The sequence below is a fragment of the Ammospiza nelsoni genome, chromosome 6, assembly GCF_027579445.1.
Source record: "Ammospiza nelsoni isolate bAmmNel1 chromosome 6, bAmmNel1.pri, whole genome shotgun sequence".
Classification (NCBI taxonomy): domain Eukaryota; kingdom Metazoa; phylum Chordata; class Aves; order Passeriformes; family Passerellidae; genus Ammospiza; species Ammospiza nelsoni.
In genome coordinates, this window is record NC_080638.1 from 54,477,640 (window position 1) to 54,484,619 (window position 6,980).

The following is a 6,980-nucleotide window of genomic DNA, read 5'->3' on the forward strand; positions in this document are numbered from 1 at the left end:
GATGGTGCCAGTGTCCCTTTGGAGCCAACAAAGCAGTCCCTGGTGCAAGGCCAGGCAGCCACCTCTGACTGGGCTGGGCAACTTTGTACGTATCTGGGTGAGGGTCTGGCTGCCAAGGTGTGCTTGCATAAAGGGGGACACCAGAGAGGACACCAGGCATCACCTGCCACCTCCTGCTGGCCAGTTCTAACCATAGAATGAAAGCAGAAAGTGGAGAGGGGCAGGAAAGATCAGGCAAGATTTCATTTAGAACACTTTAAAAGAACCAAAACAAAACAATAAAACAATACAAAACATTGAAAATTTTAAAATTTAATTGAATCATAAATTGATTTCTCTCTTTCACCCATCAGATTCCTCAGTGTGGTCTGGGAAATCAGGTAAGAGGGATGTCTCTGGGCATGGCACCAGCCTGGCATGGGCGCTGCAGCTCTCTCTGGGACTGCCCAGCTCCAAGGTGTCCATCTGCATGGGCAGAGCCCTGCAGCGCTGCTCAGAGCGTGGGATGAGTGCTTGAAGCAGCTGGGTGCTCAGGAAGGAGCTGCTGCTTCCCTGCAGGGAGAAAGGAGAACATCTCCCTCTGGGAAGGGATGCTGCTGACAGCCACCAGGAGCCAGGAACTCATGTGGGGCTCCATGAAAACAGACAGAGAGCTCAACTCACTCCCCTCTGATGAGCTCAAAATTATTTTTTAAATTATTCTTTCTTTCCTGTGGTGGCAGTGGAAAAGCCGCGTGACACTGGCAGCATTGAGAAGCAGCCAAGAGTCCCAGGCTCTGGGCTGGGGACCCCACCCTGGGGTGGTATGGGTGCTGTGCCCACAGCAACGTGCTCAGCAGGGACACAGGCACCACTGCAAACTGCAGGGCTGGCTCCACGTCACTGCCCAGGCAGTGGGAACAGAGCTCCCTGGAGAGCCCAGCTCCGTGGTGGCACAGCTGTGGGGGCTGCATTGACACAGCACTGAGAGCTCCATCCATCTTCCAGCTTTCCAACTCACCCCAGACTTCCAGCACACCCTTGGCTCTGCAGAGGCGAGTTTGGCTCAGCCCTAGGAGGGATGGGAACTGGAGTTTTCTGCATACCAAGGCTGTGCTGTGACTTGTAGGGCATGTCATGTCCTCAAAACAGAGTCAGTAACATTAGGTCAAATTAAGCTACATCTGCTGGTGAAAGAGAAGCTGGCAGGGTTTGCCCAGCTAGGAGGTGGTGCAGATGATGCCAATTGCTCAATCTCATCTGTGCCACTGCAGGAACCTCACAAACATTGCCTGGCAGACTTTTCTGCGGGCTCAGGGATAAAGCCACGGCTGTGTTGCCTTGAAGTTTGACCCCACCTCAGCAGAGTGGTCCAAGGCACTGCTGGACATGAGGACTAGGAGAGCAGTAGGGTTTGAGCTGTCAGGTCCCTCAGGAATGTGGGTCTCTGCAACCTCTACCTTTGACCCTTGTGCCTCTGCAAGTGCTGGATTTCATCCCTTTTCCACAGAGAAAAGTTGAGTCTTAAGTTTGTATCGTGGTTTGCTTCCATTCCTGCTAGATTTGTTGGGCAAAGTCAGACTGACCTTCAGTGACTCTCAGACGCAGAAGTAAAGTTGTCTCATGAGCACTATACAGAGAGTAAAATTAAAAAATATTTTGTGCTTTAATCCTCACTTTGCTGGAACTAGAACATTGCAGAAGGAAAGAAGCAGAGAGAAACACTACAGGAGGGTGAAATGTTCACCACAAGAGTTGGAATGAAGGGATATGGGATATCCTGGGGTCCTTTGCTGTCTCCTGCATAGACACGTGTGTGAACACAGCAATCTCTCTGCAAGCACACGCAGACAGGTTACAACTACAGCGTGCATTTGTGTGATGTAGTGGCATGTGGAGGGAGGGAAACACAATAAATCTGAAGCCTTTGTTTCCCAAGTTGGAAGAAAGTCGGTTTTGTCTCCCCAGGTCCAACAATGCCTCACTGATTTTTGATGCTGAAACAGATAAAGGCAATTAAGCGAATTTTTTACTTTCAGGTTCTGGCTGCAGCACTGCGAGGTTTTTGCAGGAGCGCCCTGGGAGCCGGGACACCCACACATCCCAGCGGGAGCTCTGCCCTCCCGGCGGCACCAACCCCGCGGCGGAGGCAAGCGCGCTCCCGGCAGCTTCTCCTTGTTTCACCCTGGATAGAGCCCAGCCTCCCGCTGACACACTCACACAGTCAGCCCAGCACTGCACAATTACATCTGCTCCACTTGCCTTCTTGTTTTTTTCCCCGGGGAAATGGGATGTATAGGCTTTCTTAAAGGGCCGCACGGGAAGCCATGGCCGGAGCCCGGTTCGGTGTGACGGCCGGCGCCACCTGCGGGGCTCAGCGGCCGGGGCACCGCTGCTGCCGGGGCCGCTCACGGAGGAAAGGCGGGCACGGCCGGGGATGTGGAGGCAGGGCCGGCTCAGCGGTTTGCAGGGTGTTTGCCACGGCAGTGATGCTGGAGGAACCGGGCTGCTGCTGCTGCTGCCCAGCGAGAGCAGATGTGCGGGAGCCCGTGGGCGAGGCGCGGCCGTGAAGCACAGCAAGGGAGGGCAGTGCTGGCGGCCGCGCTCCCCACAAGCAGCCAGCCCCTGTTCGGCAGCAGGGTGGCCCATGGCCCCAGAAAGCCAGCCAGTCCCCACGGGGGTGCCTGCACACGAGTGGGCTTCCCCTGTGTCCCTGCAGCTGGGACTCGATGGAGACACGGCATCTGGCTGGCACTGGCAGCCATACACTGCCCTTGCACCCATTTCTGCAGGAGCCACAAGGAGGGGGGCACAGTCCCCTCCACATATAAGCAATATAAGCATATAAGCACATATAAGCAATGCTCAGTGTTCCTGTCACTGTTTTAAACCAAATAAGAACCTACAAAAAAGAAGATGGTGTTTTTGCAGCAGCACCTGCTATGCTGCTGCAATTAGGGATCCATTATAGGCCCCCACACCTAAAGGTTTCAAAACATGGCTATATAAATTCCCTTGGACTGGGGAAGAAAACCACTGCCAGTGAACTGGCTCCCTTGAAAGAACAAGCAGGATTGACACCTGTCAGGGCCAAGTGCTTTGGGGCTACTCAAATTATACACCTGCACCACTTGACTGCCACGAGGACATGCAGTTTCCTACCTATTTCCTTGGCAGCAGCCCACACTCCTGCTGCTCCAGGGGATTCTGGCACTGTTTTCTACTGGTCTCCAGTTTTCCATGCAGATTATGCATTTATTAAAATAAAGGACAAGCTCCTAGGACTGGTTTACAATAGCGTCATTAGACAGATTCCAGTAAGCCAGAAGAGGTGCCCAGTGTTTTGCAGCAGCAGGAGCAAGGGTTTGCAAACACTCTAATAACTGGTTAGGAGCTACTGCCTTTGTTGGCTTAATAACCAGCTATGGCTTAACTAGTTCACTCTGAACAAAATGACATCATGATTTCTGCACCAACAGGTTTCCACCCACCCCACCATCACACAGAAATGATGCCCAGCTCTCTCCATGATGGGAAACATTCTGAAGGTCAGACTGATGGACTGCACATGAAATAGTCTGGAGAGTATCTGCCAAAAAGAGTGTCTGGGCTCTAATGCTCACTCTGAGCATGGCTGGGTTATAAAACCTTCAGCTGCCTCACAGAGATGAGGCCCCTCTGCCATCACTGACCACCCACTCTCACAGGGCAGCTCCTTAAGTGAATTATCTCTGCAATGATGAGCCCCTGTAAGCATTCATTAGCACAATAGATTTGAGCAGTTTCAGCAGATTTATGGATTTAGGGTTTATGGAGTCATTGATATGTGAATTAAGCACTGACTGACTGAGACTAACTCTTCAAAAGGAGTCATTATAATCTCTATAGAAATATAATGATTACAGTGACAACATCTTCAATGCAACTTCAAAAACACTAATTTAAAAAAAATGGTACAGAAGTATATATTTAAATAAAGCACTAGTTCTCAGTTTTCCCCATCCACGAAAGGTAAAGAAAATTCAGATTTCCAGAGGTCAACCTTCATCCAGGGAGATGTTCAGTAAAAGTTGCTCCTCCCTTCCCTGGGGCATTGCTATGGGCACCAAAGCTCACACTGTGAGGGCTATAAAAAGGTGTGATACAAGAACCCTTCAGCACTGGAAGAAAGCCAGGGACTCAAAGTGTTATTCAGATAAGAACCTGCACCTTTCCTCCCTCTGTCAAACCAAGCCTGGGGTTAACCTGGAGAAAGTTCAGCTGGGAAAATACCAAAGAGGTTTCTCCCAAAGCTCCATTGATTTTTCTCAAGGTTCTTGTGCATTACAATGTTCTGCAGTAATGTGGCAAACAACTGCTAACCTGGCTTTGATAAAGTTTTGGAGCACTGTAGAGTTGAAATTTTGGTGTAGTAAAGCAAAATCCCTCAAAGGAGAAGCACAAGCTCCTGCTTTATGCTCCCTGTCATCTGCAGCAGAGGCAGTGCTGAGCTCCAGCTCAGTCCTTGGCCTCAATGACACATTTTCAACAGCAGACATCTAGCTGTGGTGACAGGCACAGCAGGCAGGTGCCTTGGCTCCAGAAGTGGTCTGCTCTTAGTCACCTAATTTAAATGACAGAGTAGTGTAACTTTCCTTGAATTGCTCAGCAGGGCTTTATTCCTGCTCAAAGGCTGCAATCCACCGGGAACATTCAGCCCTACCCAGCTCCTAGGGGAAATTCTCACTGTTAAATCAATGCCCCATCTCCAGGAGATGGGGCTGGTTACCCCCTGCCCTTTGGACATCAGACTCCTTCCCACTGCTGCCAGGGCGGTCACACCACAGTGAAAAGCCGTGGCAGAAGGCTGGTGCTTTGGCAAAGCGTAGGGTGAAGTAAGAGCAGAAGCACAATCACAGATAATCCACTGTCAGTGCCATGCACAAAGAAATGCTGCTCTTTGAGTTCTGGTTTGGCAGCTCCTGTGATGAGAGGGATGAGGGCACCCTGCTCAGTAGGACACAGCAGCAGCTTCCACCTGAAGCCAATGAGCTGAGACATTTCAGTCTCCAGGCTGAGCTGATGGACTCCACCTGGCCTTGCTGATGCCCGCTGCAAACCAGTGCAAACCCGCACAGCCAGCTATTAGCAATTCCCATCCATCTACCCAGCAGCTCACAGCAGTCACGAACAAAGCAGAAGGAAATGCTCACCACAGGACCAGCTGAGCATCCCCAGGAGCAGAGCTGCTGCCAGGCTGGAGGAGCTCACAGGCACTGCCCCAGCCCTGGCTGTACCACACAGTTCTGGAGCCAGTGGGGGCTGCTCTGTGCCTGCTGGCAGAACGTGCTTGTGGGGCTGTTGCAGCAAGAATGAGTGGCAAAGCCTGTCTCCCAGCCCTACCGCTCCTGTTGGGCTCACATGAGTCCTGGCATGCTTCAGCACAGCTGGCACAGCACACGGGGCTGGTGGCTTGCTGAAGGTGTTAAAACAATTTCACTTCAAAAGAAGAAAACCAGTGTGAGAGATCCTGCTTGAACAGGCCTGTTCCACACCTTTTCAAGGAGGAGAGGAAGGAAAACTTTGATGTCTAACCTTCAAAAGCACCTAGGATGGACTTCCACAGCAGTGGCAGTCCTCATGGAAAATCTTCCTGGGCCACCTTTCTGCAAAGGTGAGCACTTGTCATTTTCTTCCCTGGTGTGATATGTACTAGTTCAAGTGGTTCTCCTCCCATGGCTACACAGAAACAGTGTAGGACATGATCCTTAGGTCTGGACCACATCCTCTCCCAGATGTGGTAACACTCCTGTGTTTTGCAGAAATGAACCTCCCAAATTCTTCCACCGAAACCTGGGGGCCAGCATCCCTTCTGTAAAAACCAGCCTCTAAATCACAACCAGCTTCTTTCCTGCAAATGGACTTTTCAGCTTAAGGCTCAAACCTCCCTCAACCTAAAAGTAGAAAGAAAAATATTTCAGGTGAAACAATATCTCTCATTTCCTTGCAAACCACCCCTCAGGAGGAAATGGCTGCATAGGCATGTGCAGCCTCCAAGCATGTCTTTGCCTTATCCATCATTGCCCATGCTGTTAAAAATATCAAACCTCACTGCTGCAATGAATCACTGCAGCTCTGGGGTCTCCTCCACCCACACAGGGTGAGATTTCAAGTGAGAAACCTGCAGAAAGGGAGTGGGCCACAGCATGCCCCACCAGGGCTGTACCAGTTGGGTTGCTGAGGCTGTGAGGGGGCATCTGGCACAGCTTTCTGACCATGCATCATGTCAGTGTTCCCCTGGAGCCTCAGCAATATGTTTTTCTCCTGGTCTTTGGAGCTGATGAAAACCTCAGTGCTATGGAGGGAATTGTAGGACTCCCCAAACCACTCTCCCTGCCCCTCACCTCTGCCAAGGAACACTGCACCTCTGGAATCCTACACTGCTCCATGGGTGTTACTGCAGGAAAAGAAATGAGAAAGAAGAAAATAAATATGAGCAAAATACACAGAGAAAAGATGAGGGATCAAATAAACCCCAAACCAAATATTCCAAAGGGTCAGGAGGCAAAGCAGCAGTTGAAAGCCTCGCCAAGTTTTGTGAGTGCAGGGCATTAGGGAGCTGTTAGACAGCAACACCCCTGCAGATTTTAATGCACCTACAACTTGACAGAACGCTGCCATAATTGAAGAAAAATGGAAAACAACTGCAAAACCTAGTACATTTTTCATTTCCCATGACCTCCTGTGGACAGACACCTGGAAACAGCATTGCCCTGTTGGCGTTTCCAGGAACAGGAGCATTCCTTGAGAGCTGCTGCAAGGACAGAGCACCAGAAAGGCTTGTAGGGAAAGAGGTGACCCAGACTGTGAGACTCAGAGCTCCCTCAGGGTTCTCTCTGACATCCCAGCAGGCTCTGGTGCTAGCTGTGTCTTGGGGTAGTTGACAGCCCCCAGAGAGGCCCAGCAGCACACCAGTCACAGTGAGCCTGTCTGTACAAACCAACACCACGTAAATATTTTGT